Source organism: Acinonyx jubatus, chromosome B1 (assembly GCF_027475565.1).
Source record: "Acinonyx jubatus isolate Ajub_Pintada_27869175 chromosome B1, VMU_Ajub_asm_v1.0, whole genome shotgun sequence".
Classification (NCBI taxonomy): Eukaryota; Metazoa; Chordata; class Mammalia; order Carnivora; family Felidae; genus Acinonyx; species Acinonyx jubatus.
This window is the reverse complement of record NC_069382.1, coordinates 192,338,558-192,352,311: the sequence shown is the minus strand read 5'-3', so window position 1 is coordinate 192,352,311 and position 13,754 is coordinate 192,338,558. Positions and strand designations below refer to the sequence as shown.

The 13,754-nt window shown below is 44.0% G+C and overlaps 1 long non-coding RNA gene across 1 annotated transcript in view; it reads right to left on the bottom strand.

The window, feature by feature from the left end:
* LOC128314590 (uncharacterized) overlaps positions 1-13,754 on the bottom strand; it is a 129,850-nt gene that overhangs the window by 60,191 nt on the left and 55,905 nt on the right. The gene's annotated exons all lie outside the window — the stretch shown is intronic.

The following is a 13,754-nucleotide window of genomic DNA, read 5'->3' as shown; positions in this document are numbered from 1 at the left end:
CCTTTCCGCTAGGAAAGGGCACACCTAATGCTATTTTAAATGGCCTTGTTTTTTAGGAAATGGTCCTGTCATTCAGGTTGAAGGATTCAATTGCGTGACTAATTATGTTTTCCTTTGCAAACTAGTTCACCATCCATTATGCAAAAGACTTAATGAGCTATTTCTAGAGAGGGCAGGCTGCATTCAGTCTTCTCTATGAAAACATTCGCAGAATAAATTTAGAGCAAAAATGCCAGCTCCAATACCATCTTCTCCAGCGGCCCTTCTCATTGGTAGAATTAATCTCTCTTGTGTAACGTGCTATTGGAACTCGTTGATTGTTCTTCTACTCGTACATTTGGGTAAAAACGAATACATTTAAAACACAATAGAGGGGAGACCGCAACTCACTTGGACATGCATGGCATGGCATCTCTATCTTTTATATTAAAAACATATGAATTTTATCCCACCACAGAAAAAAATGCAACAGGACTATTGATTCACAACTGATCAACCTGATTTCAGGTACTGCTGATGGTTATAGGAATCGGCAGACTGTTCCGTAACTTTTTTTTTTAACTCTAAAAGGCGGAATGCTATATTGGCATCTTTATATGATGTGAGCATGTGGTAAAGGGGCAGAGTGGTGCTCTCCTCTGCCTTCCTCTGTACCCCACGCTCTAGTAATCTTGGATCATATTTTAGTTATTTTTAACAGCTTTATTAAGGCATATTTTACATATTTCATGCCCAGTCATGGTAACCCTCATCCCTACCCCTCGCCCCAGGCAACCCTTAATCTACTTTATGTCTCTATAAATTTCCCTTTCTAGACACTTCATATCGATGGAATTCTATAGCATGTGGTCTCTTGTGTCTGGCTTCCTCCACTTAGCATCATGGTTTTGAAGTTCATCTACAATGTAGCATCAGTAGTTATTCCTTCTTATTCCATTGCACAGATACGCCACATTTTGTCTATCCATTCCCCAGTTGATGGGCATTAAGCTACTTCTACTCTGGGGCTATTATAAATAAAGTTCCTGTGAACATTGACTGGTGCACACATCAGTGTGTGGATGTTTCATTCGGGTAGATATCTACAAGTGACTTTTTACTGTTTTTATTCAATTCTTGCACTCGCATTAACTCATTGGCTATGGGTCATATAAGTAAACCCTCCCCTGTGGAAGCACATTAAATGAGTGAAGTTTATTCTCTTGCAGGGAAAATAAGACATGCACAAGGAGAATATAAAGCGACGTCCTAGAGAGGTAGATTTTGAAGGAGGGAGATAGTGGGTTCGGTAGAAAAAACAGAAAGACTTGCTGCATGAAAGTCACACTTGTGCAGAGAATAAATGAGATTTCAAGAGCTGGACTTTCTCCATGCAGACCACTTTCTTTTATTAATTTTTTAACTTGTTTTATTATTTTTTTAATTTACATCCACATTAGTTAGCATCTAGTGGAACAATGATTTCAGGAGTAGATTCCTTGGTGCCCCTGACCCATTTAGCCCATCCCCCCTCCCACAACCCCTCCCATAACCCTCAGTTTGTTCTCCATATTTATGAGTCTCTTCTGTTTTGTCCCCCTCCCTGTTTCTCTATTATTTTTGTTTCCCTTCCCTTATGTTCATCTGTTTTGTCTCTTAAAGTCCTCATATGAGTGAAGTCCTATGATTTTTGTATTTCTGTAATTTCACTTAGCATAATACCCTCCACGTAGTTGCAAATGGCAAGATTCCATTCTTTTTGATTGCTGAGTAATACTCCGTTGTATATATATTCCACATTTTCTTTATCCATTCATCCATCGATGGACATCCGGGCTCTTTCCAGACTTTGGCTATTGTTGATAGTGCTGCTATAAACATGGGGCTGCATGTGTCCCTTCGAAACAGCACACCTTTATCCCTTGGATAAATGCCTAGTACCACTTTCTTTTAAATGCCCCATATTGCACTTACTTACACCAAGTGTGAGGAACAACAGTCACACTGATTTCAGGGTCAGGATGTATGGCCTCTGGGCTTGACTCAGTCTCTCTCTAAGTGTGCGTCTAGATTCTCTGGGTTTTGTGGTTTTCTCACCATTCTCTTTTTTTTTTTTTAATTTTTTTTAACGTTTATTTATTTTTGAGACAGAGAGAAACAGAGCATGAACGGGGGAGGGTCAGAGAGAGAGGGAGACACAGAATCTGAAACAGGCTCCAGGCTCTGAGCGGTCAGCACAGAGCCCGACGCGGGGCTCGAACTCACGGACTGCGAGATCATGACCTGAGCCGAAGTTGGCCGCTTAACCAACTGAGCCACCCAGGCGCCCCTCACCATTCTCTTTAAGAATCACCCCTTTCCTCTTGAACCATTGCTCCATTTTACCTCTGACCTGCACAGGGTTGGAGGAAGATGTCCTTGAGATATTGGATAGAAGTTGCTTCTTCAAAAAAGTATAAGTTTTCCTCCAAATCTATGCACAATCTCTTATAGAAATGGACTGACATGAGAAATAGCTCACAAGAAGAGGTCCCCCGTATGCAAGCTGACAACAGGGAGCTCAGCTGTATTGTAGAACAGCTGAGTGGGCCCTACCTGACTACCAACAGGCATATCTCCCTGATCTAGCGGGTACCAGTCTGCTCTCTAGACATGTGAACCTAGTTGTGCTACCTTTCTGCTTCTTTAGTATGTCCAGTTACATATCCTGTTAAAGCCTTTGAATTTACTATTTCCCCCTGCTCAGAACGTTCTCCTTCCTATAATCCAAAGAGTTAGCTCCTTATTATTTTTCATTATCTACTTGTAAAGCCGTCTTCTGATGGAGACCTTCACTGACGACTCCAGGCAAGAGTGACATCGATGTATGTGGTGGACCCAAAATGTAGTAGGTGCTCAACACATCAAAGCTAGAATTAACCATTGATATTAACACCAGTAGTTTGCTAGGACTGCAGTGACAAAGCACCACAAGTGATGGCTTATACCACAGAAATTTAGCTCACGGTTCTGGAGCCTAGAAGTCCAAAATCAAGGTGTCAGCAGGTTCGTTCCTTCTGAGGGTTGGTTGGCAAGGACCTGCTACAGGTCTCTATCCTTTGCAGACACCCACCTTTCCCTATGTCTCTTTATTTATTTTTTTAATGTTTATTTATTTATTTTGAGAGAGTGTGTGTGAGCAGGGGAGGGGCAGGGAGAGAGGGAGAGAGAGAATCCTAAGCAGGCTCTGTGCTGTCAGCACAAAGCCCAACATGGGAGTCAATCTCATGAACTGTGAGATCAGGACCTGAGCCAAAACCAAGAGTTGGATGCTTAACTGACTGAGCCACCCAGGTGTAAGATCATGATCTGAGCCAAAATTAGGAGTCAGATGTTTAACCTACTGAACCACCCAGGTGCCCCTCTCCTATGTCTGTTTAAATCATCTTCCCAGGGTGCCTGGGTGGCTCAGTCGGTTGAGTGTTCGACTTCAGCTCAGGTCATGATCTCACAGTCTATGAGTTCAAGCCCCACGTCAGGCTCTGTGCTGACAGCTCAGAGCCTGTAGCCTACTTCAGATTCTATGTCCCCCACCTCTCTGTTCCTCCCTGGCTTGTGCTCTCTGTCTCAAAAATAAATAAAAACATTTTTAAAAATAGTAAATCATCTTCCCTATATGTGTATCTCTGTGTCTAAACTGCCCCTTGCTATAAGGACACCAGTCATATTAGATTATGGCCCTCCACCCTGATGACCTCATTTTAACTGATTACCTGTATAATGACCCTATTTCCAAGTAAGTGCAGACTCTGAGGTCCTAGGGACTACACTGTCCCAAGTAAATTTTAGGGAGACATAATCCAGCTCATAACACACACTATTAGTCAAAATCCTATCAAAACGACATTGCTCCAAAAGGAAATTACTGTTGGAGGAGCACCAATGGAGATGAAAGCTGGACAACTCTAAGCAAAAAGCAGACAATTGCGTGGGAGGTCTTGCCCATTGGATGAGACGTACACTCAAATGCATTTGACTGACCTAGACTGCTCTTCAGTGGGGCATGTCGCTGTCTCAATAAAGCAGACATTCTCCTGGTCAGGAAGACTAGCCAAACCAGACCGGGTTTTCAGTAAGGAGCTCTAACCCACCCGGACCACTCTCTCATGCACCATGTAAAGTCAAGAATGCATTTAAGCCTGTGAACACTGACTATTCAAACACTAAACTAATCAAGAGTATGGAGACAAAGACAACAGAGTTAGCTAAAAGAAAAGTCAAACCTAAAATGTTTCTCTGTGTTATAATTCACTCATCCTGCCCTGGCTTATCTACTTTTTCCTAATTGAAGGTCATTGTCCATTTACCAACAGCTTAGGTCTGCTACACAACCTAATTTTTTTTTTTTTTCTGACCAGTGGAGAGGATGCAATTAAAAGAAGGAAATGAGAATTTCAATTTTGGATAAATAACAAAGCCTCTGATGTGCAAATGATTACTTGCTCCTAGTGAGGTAAAGTAAGTGTGAATGTGTAATATTTGACATATCCCAAAAGAATTTGCATTTTAATGCTACATCTTATGAAACAGGTTGAACAAGAGCTATCTTAAAGTCAAAGGAACTAATACGGAGATCAAGAGACTTGGCCAAGGCCCAAAGAGCACTTGAGGCAGCAATGTGTGGGCTGACGTGGGGGCTCCAATCCTGACTTCTAGTCCAGCACCTTTCCCAGATTTTATGGCTTGAGGAGAGCTACAAGAGAAATGTGGAGGAAAGGACAGGTGTACTTTGTTCCAACATCAGTCTTGGCCACCCCAAAATTTATGGGTAAAGTTGTCTCAGGTCACCCAGTGGGTGGCATGGACAAACATCATTTCATGCTCAAGAACACAATATGACTACTCAAGGACTTGGACATTAAATTTGATGCCCTTGAAATATTCTAGGTTCACTACGTTTTTAAGGGTGTGTGTGTGTGTGTGTGTGTGTGCCTGCGTTTATGCTTTAAATATCAATCAACTACCAGAAAAATGATCATGGATAAAACAGGTCAGGGAGAAGCCAAGGACAAGGAGAACATAATGAACCCCATGAGGATGCAGTTACCAACCTCTTAGGTAACTGCTGCTCTAGGTTTTACACTTGCGTCTCTTTGGCCCACGAAGAGAAAAAAAATCCATATGGAAAAATGTAAAGACATTTTGCAGAAAATTAGAATCTGGGCTTAAGAGAGATGAAAATTTCTTCAGAGGCTCTTGCCAACGCACCTCATAGAGGACACATGGAAACAGACCAAAGCAGCCTGTCAGGCGGCCTCGGCCAGGGAACATATTTTTTAAAAAAATATGTTTGTCATTTATCTTAGTAATTACAATCCAAAGCTGTAGCGCATTATGAAGGTTAGAAACTTGAAACATGGTGGAGGAATAGAGAATATGTTTCCTTTTTTTAAGTTTATAACTCAGGAGTTGAGCATCTTGATGTCCAACTTGCTATGACATCAAAGGAGTTCAGCATGGGAAATGGAGAATCCATTCCCCACCCAGCCCAGCTGCTCCAGTGTGCCTTCAGCTGCTTATTCTTTTCTGCTTCCACTAGAATTTTCTAGAATATGTGTCAGTTAAGAGCTGCATAGCATCCATATTTGTAGCAGATCGCAAATCATCGTATCGCAAATCATCGTATCTCAACTTTTGATCAAGGAAGTCAGTTAGGTTTTCTGAACCTCAAGGTCCCTGATTAAGCAGTCTAGTGAAAAGCCACCAACCCCAGAGGACAGGTCCTTAGATACAATAGAGGTAAGATACTTCAGGTGGTAACCTCAAATGGAAGGAGATACCACCATCTATGGTGCTGAGCATTAACACTGGAACCCAAAACCTCACAACTGACAGAGGTTATGCCAAGTCTGTCCCAACCTCAGGAACGACTTTGTATGACAGTCACCTAGGCCTTTGTGCCACCACACCTCAAGAATGTCCTTTCCCCTCTGCTTTGGAAACCAGGCCCTATGGTCTCTTAATGCGAAGCTCATTTAGACTTCTGTATCTCAGCTCAGACGCACTCAACAATTATGTATAGAGTCTCCGTTGTGTGCCTGAAATTTAGCTAAACGTTGGTCAAAGTCAAGTCTTAAAATACGGAGATACAGGAGGTAGGGCATGGAGGGCCATGCTCTGACTGTGGTCAGATCAATTTTTCCAAGGCTCACAGTAATGAAACCAGTCATCACAAAAGCCTGACAGGTGCCCGGTGGTGCTCTCCGTGCTGTGCATAAGCAAAGCCGGTGGGGGGGGGCCCTTTGAAGAACCATCCCTGTGATCTATTTAGACCACACGCATTCTGCTAAAAGGAGAAAAACACTCAAAATCATGGGGTAAAAGCCACAGGAAAGGTGGGTGTGAGGTGTTAAGAACAAAGAAAATACTTACCTCTGTCTGGGACCTCAGGGTGTGGGGCCAGGTACAAGTTTCTCTCTGCACCCACTCCCATATGAGTAAGGATTAAATTTAAAACACGCATAAAGGTCCTCCATGAGTGTAAGCCCTTGTACATGTCCTAGGACTATGACATTATCACTCCCAGAGACAATAGCTCTTATCCACCCCTCAGGAATCAGCTCAGGCCAGAGTGACTGGGTGACTCAGTCAGTAAAGCGTCTAATTTCAATTCAGGTCATGATCTCACGGTGCGGGAGTTTGAGCCCCACACCAGGCTCTGTGCTGACGGTGTGGAGACTGCCTGGGAGTCTCTCTCTCTCCCTCTCTCTGTTCCTCCCCTACTCATGCTGTCTCTCTCCCTCTCAAAATAAATAAATAAGCATTTAAAACATTTTAATAAAAAAAAATAAAAGACCCAGCTCAGGCGTAGTGCCATCCACTATGCCCCCCCCAACCACCCCTACCTAGGTACATCATGCCTCCTTTTGCACTCCCATAATACACCACGTCTGCTACATCCCAGCACCTGCCCTACTTCGTTGAAATCACCACTGTTGCCCTGGGCTCACCCTCTGTGCGCGCCCCTAGGGAGCGGAGACTACATTTTATTTTTCCTCACATCCCAAACTCAGGTGCAGGGCCCGCTACAAAGCAGCGGTTTCGTTATCGAGTAAAGTGCCCCTCCATAAATATTTGTTGAAAAAAATAATTATTTACATAAAATGGTAATGAATCAAATTGGATTCCTTACTGAGAAATCTGGGGTGATCTCAGAACCACTGGGACTCTGCACCTCGGTTCCAGAAGACCCCAGAATGCCACGCCTATGGCTGTGTGTTCTCCACAGACACATTCACCCCACTGCTTCCCCGCAGGCCTACCCCAAAAAACAGTATTCATGGTAGGGGGTGGTTTATTTGTTCCAATTAATTGAGAAAATACTATGTTTAAACGTTTTGTTTTGATTTGATTTGTCTCTACCAGGGGATTTCTCAGCCCAAAGGCCTGCGGAGTATGGGAATTCCCAGTCATTTAGTCCAGATGCCATTTTGTTGGGGAGCTAGTCCTTAAGGACAGGTGCTTTCCTGCAGGGCCCCACACCTGGGCAGATGGGCAAGACAGCAAAGCAAGTGCTGTGTACAGACGTCCCACCCTCAAGAAAGAAGGTCCAAGAAGGAGCCAGGGCCACGAACTAGTGCCCCTCAAGGTGTAATGAGTCAAAAATCATTAATAATGATACAAGCAACACCATCTGGGGGGAGGAAAGCTTGATCATTCATGTGGGGGAACCACAAAGAGATTTTGTTACAAGAAAGAAAAAGGTGAAGGAGCTAATAGTCAGTGGCAGTTGTCTGATGGTAAGCAACAGAAATCAATTATTTATAGCCTAAGAAAAAAGTTACTAGAAATCCAAGGGATGGAAGAACTCTAGAAGAAAGGGTTTCACAAAGACCCAGGACCCAGGATGGTTTCTGGAGATCCAGGTAGGGAGTCCTGATGGCTTAAAGCCACCATTGTCAATAAGAAGAGTGCCAAGTGACTCTCAACAGTAGCCAAATTATGGAAAGAGCCTAAATGTCCATCAACTGATGAATGGATAAAGAAATTGTGGTCTATATACACAATGGAGTACTACGTGGCAATGAGAAAGAATGAACTATGGCCTTTTGTAGCAACGTGGATGGAACTGGAGAGTGTGATGCTAAGTGAAATAAGTCATACAGAGAAAGACAGATACCATATGGTTTCACTCTTATGTGGATCCTGAGAAACTTAACAGAAACCCATGGGGGAGGGGAAGGAAAAAAAAAGAGGTTAGAGTGGGAGAGAGCCAAAGCATAAGAGACTCTTAAAAACTGAGAACAAACTGAGGGTTGATGGGGGTGGGAGGGAGGGGAGGGTGGGTGATGGGTATTGAAGAGGACACCTTTTGGGATGAGCACTGGGTGTTGTATGGAAACCAATTTGAGAATAAACTTCATATATGGAAAAAAGAAAAAAGAAAAAAAAAGCGTGCCAAGTGTTTCTGTCTTGGGAGGTCCCTCCCCTCAAGACTCAGATCTCAGGGAGAGAATCTCTGATTGGTCTCACTTTGGTCACATGGCCACCTATTGGCCAGGAGAAGCAGGTCACCTTGACTGACTGTCTCTTCACAGAGATGTCCAAAGTACAATTGCATTGCGACTCCCAGAAGGGGGACGGGTTTTAGGCGGCAATAACAATAGCCGATTGTTACATTCCTTCTCCTCTCAGCCACCATATGAAATACTATGGCTCCCATTTGATCGAAGGAAAGAGTGAGGCTCAGAAATTTAAGAAACCAGCCCAAGGAATATGAATAGAGAACTTGCCTGAGTTTAGAGTCCAAGGGCATCACTATTACAATACCGCCCCACGCCCCTCACACACACACCGGCAGCAAACTCTAAGGTCTTTGCACTGCAAGCAAATCGAGCTGGGCCTCGAAAGGTGCGCCGAATTCCAAGTGGCAGAGACATGAAGGAAAGTGGGACATGACCGCGCCATGTGCTATGGCATGCATTTGATATTTGCAACATTCCCTTCTGCGAGAGAAGCCAGCATCCTTTGTAAATGCTATGGTGAGAAAAAAGCATGCTCCGAGTTTCCTCGGAGACTCACAAACATTCTACTAAAGGGAAAGCGATCCAAGGCAACATTTGTTTAAATTAAAAATAACAATAAAAAGAAAAACTTGACATCTATTCCTGGCCAAAAGGTTGAGCATTAAATAACATTTAAATTTGGCTTTGATAAAAAAAAATGTATGTTGTTTTGGATAGCTATATTTAAGCAATTTTTGCAAGCCTCAGAGGGAACTAAAAATGCCTTAATTGCTTCCTCATTTTTACATGTTCCATTATATGGAAACTCAGCAGCATCTGTCACCAAATTACCAGTATTACAAAAACATTGTATATTTTATACATGGAAGAACCCCAAATACCTGAAAATACCTCCAAGTGTTTGAGGAGTCAGTTGAGTATTTTTAAAAATGTATTTAATTTCTAGTTATGCCTGGGTGCCTGGGACACACCCAAAAGCCTTTGTTTTGTTGTTGTTTTTGGTTTTTTTTCATTCACAATAAGGAATTTTCCATTGAAATTCTCCTTAGTAGACTTGCTTATGAGGATAGTAGCTGTGCATCTTCTAAAAAGCAAAACATAATTTACTTGATGCTTTAAAATATGAAACCTTACGTTAGTAATTAAAAAGACAAAGTGCGTGGTGAACGGAAGCTAACATTTCAGGAACACCTGCCATGGGCGGGCAAGTCTTAGGCCTTTTCTGTTCCAAAATATCAGTGATCCAAACACCAGCACATGCCGATAATGTCCATCTCATCCAGGAATATTGCCCTTTAGAGGTGAGGGGACTAGAGCCGAGAAGTAATTTGCTCCAAGCCACATCATAATTTAGTGATGGGATGGGGTTTTAACCTCAACAACGTATGAAACTAATGTTCTTGTCTTTTTTCTTTTTTTTTTTTTTTTTGACAGAGAGAGAGAGACCAAGCAGGGGAGAGGGGAAGAAGGAGAGAGAGAGAGAGAGAGCAAGCGGGGGAGAGGGGAAGAAGGAGAGAGAGAGAGAGAGAGCAAGCGGGGAAGAGGGGAAGAAGGAGAGAGAGAGAGAGAGGGAGAGAGAGAGAGAGAGAGAGAGGGAGAGAATCTCAAGCAGGCTCCATACTCAGTGAGGAGCCCAACATGGGTTTTGATCCCACGGGGATCATGACCTGAGCCAAAATAAAGAGTCGGTCACTCAACCAATTGGGCCACCCAGGCATCCCAAGCTCTTGTCTTTTTAAAACAGAAGGTGCATTTTTATAAGGCCAAAGGCCTTGGGCTTCTATCCCTTCCCCATTTTAAATCATCAGGATGAAAACAAAAACAATAAGTATTCGATGCTTTGACTCTTCGTTTGACTCCCAGCTTTGCCTCAGAGGCCCAGTGACCACCATCATCTCTCAGTGCCATGGCATATTTGTCACTAACCCACATCGGTCACAGGATTGCCGCCATGCCACTATCTCCCTGGAGCGCAGCCGCTCTGGAACTCTGAGACTTTGTCCCTAATCCTTCCCTCCCCGGTAACCCCCAACTCATCACTCAGATGAGTGCAATTCCATCTGCATACCTCTCCAACTGGCCTGCTGGGGCAGGGGCCAACTCTTATTCGTCTCTGTGCCCCACCCCTAGCACAGAGCTCAGTAAATATTGGCTAAGTAAAAGAATAAATAAAAGGAACGAACACATCACATACGATAACGTGTAAACCCTCCAAAAGTAATAACAGAGCAACAAACACAATCTAGCGTTATTGACTCCTTCTAAAGTCCTTTTTACTCATATGCCTTTTCTGTTTCTGGCTGTTCCCTTTGCTCCAATCAGACACATTCGTTTCCCTTGAGTTCACCTTTCGCTGCTTCCCTGATAACTTGGCTCTGTTGTTATACCTAGAGTACATCCAAACTATAATTAGACATGTATCACATGCATGGGCCCTCACAGCCTGGCCCGAGCTTTCCTATATAAACAACTCTACCCAATGAACTCTAAAAGCAAGACAAAAATAGTCACTATTAGATTCTCTTGGAATGCCCTTTCTTTTTCTTGGTGTGGTCACTGCCTTTTGGATTCTCAAGGACTCGTTGATAGACACTCCACTATGAAGACTTTTCTGACCCGCACCCCCAACACTGGTTTCTTCCACTAAGACACTTACTTAAGGGGTGCCTGGGTGGCTCAGTCAGTTGAGCATCCGACTCTTGATTTTGGTTCAGGTCATGATCTCATGGTTCGTGGGATTGAGTCCCACATCAGGCTCTGTGCTGATGATGCAGAGCCAGCGTGGGATTCTCTCTCTCCCTCTCTCTCTCTCCCTCCCCTGATGTCCCTCTTGGTGTCTGCAACACTAAGTATGTCTTCACGTGGATCTTTGGGAATCAATTAGAGGAAGAAGAAGAAGGAGGAGGAGGAGGAGGAAGAGGAGGAGGGGGAAGAGTGTGGTTATGAATGAATAAGTGTGGTAATATTTTCAGATAACACAAAGAATCTTCCAGTCTGTAGGTGGATGTGCAATCTGCTGCCACTTGAAAGCCTTAGAACTTCACCGCTGGCTTACGAACTGTTTTCTCTGCCCTCCTGCTCACACATTACTGTTCTAAATCCCTCTTACCTTTTTTTACTATTCCTTCCAGGCAAACAAAACTGCCATTGCATTGATTTCAAACGCTTTATATATTTTTTTGTTTGATTGCTGGGTATTCATTTTAATTACTTTGTATTACTTTGTTACTTATGTAACGGAAATCCTGAGTAAAGCAGCTCAAACCACTAAGGGGATCTCATGGAAGGATGTCTGGAACCTGATGGGATCCTGGAGCTGGGTTATTGCAATGGGAGATAAGCAGTGCTGGGGCTGGCGCTGTGCAGAGGGCTCCAGAGTGTCCCCCCCTCCCGCCACTGCCCTGACCTTCTTGTGCATCTGCACTCCTGGCCAGTGGGATGCCCATGAAGTTGCTTCCTTCCCTGCTCTCATGTCCAGGCAGCTGGAGAGATACTCATCTGTTTTGATTTCTAAATTCCTGAAGAAGCCCCCCGAGTGGCTCAGAGTGAGCCTAAGTCAGGGACTCCACAGCAATATATATTCTGAGCACAAGTAGTCTCAAAAGATGTAAGGAAAGGGGGCTGCAGGCTGCAGGCTTTTAGAGGGCCAAGGTGCACATTAGCATATTAAAGGCTCTGAGAAGTCCTGCAGATTAACCCAGCATATGCCAAGTCTATGTGAGCACAGGTTACCTTCTCAAAGCATTAATTAATGTCTCCCCCAAACACTTGAGACTCACTGTGTTAAACCAGTCGGCCTTAATAGCGGGTGCTTCCAGCTCTCAGCCCAGGGACCAATTTCCTCACGCAGGCTCCGTGAAACAAGCAAGGACAATCTTAGGGTCTCCTCCCTGCCTTTGAGGTTTCTATGTGTTGTTTTTTAATTTTTAATTTTTTTTAATGTTTATTTATTTTTGAGACAGAGGGAGACAGAGCACGAGTGGGGGAGGGGCAGAGAGAGAGGGAGACACAGAATCGGAAACAGGCTCCAGGCTCTGAGCTGTCAGCACAGAGCCCGGTGCGGGGCTCGAACCCATGAACCGTGAGATCGTGACCTGAGCCGAAGTCGGACGCTTAACCGACTGAGCCACCCAGGCGCCCCATCTATGTGTTTTTAAATAATTTATGTCCTGTCTATGTAGTCAAGACATTGACTTGCAATTGGGTCTAAACCCAATGGCAGTGTGGACCTGACCCATCCACCTGCCCTCTCAACATGGTCACTCACACATTCTGAGCCAATTTCATTCACTTCTAGGAGGAGATCATAACACTTGAATCGGAAAATAGACACTCTGTAAGGTCGTAGGTGCAAAACATCTAGGAGAGTCCTTGGCCAGCAAGGAGCCTTCAAGAGATGGGAGTCGCTTCCCTGTCATTGTCCTAACCTTTGGGGAAGGGTGAGTTGCCAGAGAAAGAGCTAGTTACATTCTCTCTCTCTCTCTCTCTCCCTGTCTCCCCGTCTCCCTCCCTCTCTCTCTTTCCTTCCCTCTCCCTGAATATAAAATATGGATACACCATTTGCAACTTCATTTCACTGAATTCAAAATTACCATCCTTTCCTCTCCTCTTCCTCTTTCTTTCTCTCTCTCGGTGGCCTCTCTCCCTCGCCCCCCTTCTCCTACTTTATTCTTCCCCTCTCGCTGGCTTTCTTCTTCCACATCACTAGAAACCTGCCAAGTATCTGCAGCCTGAGGAAGAATGTCAGTTCATAGGGGTTGGTCTTCAAAGGATTGGGGTGGGGAATTCAGTGGATGGAACCCGGGGCCCAGAGCAAACAGGATGTCTTGTGTATTCCCGAGACTTCTAAGTGTCAGAGGACATAGCATTGCTCAGATGTTCAGGACATGCTTGATATCTACGACCCATCTCAAGGATCGATCGCGACTCAACTTTCAGACTCTCTCCTGGCAATATTGTCCTTTTTTTCCTCCTCCTTCGCCTCAACCTGCTTCCTCTTCTTTTTTCATTTTTTAAAGAGAAACTAGCCACAGGAATGTTAGCTCATGGGGTCTTAGCTCCTCCCGCCAGGAAGTGATTCAGAAGATACCACTCAGCTCCATCAAAGTCCCTGCTTCTCTCCTTTTCCCTGCTTTGATCATACGCAAATTAGTTTTAAAAAATCTATGAACTGTACTGGGTACGGGTTGGCAGGATTAGTGCTTTGGGGTGATTTTTCTCTGGGCACTTCAGGGTATTTATATATTAATGTAATACTGGAGAAATAGATGT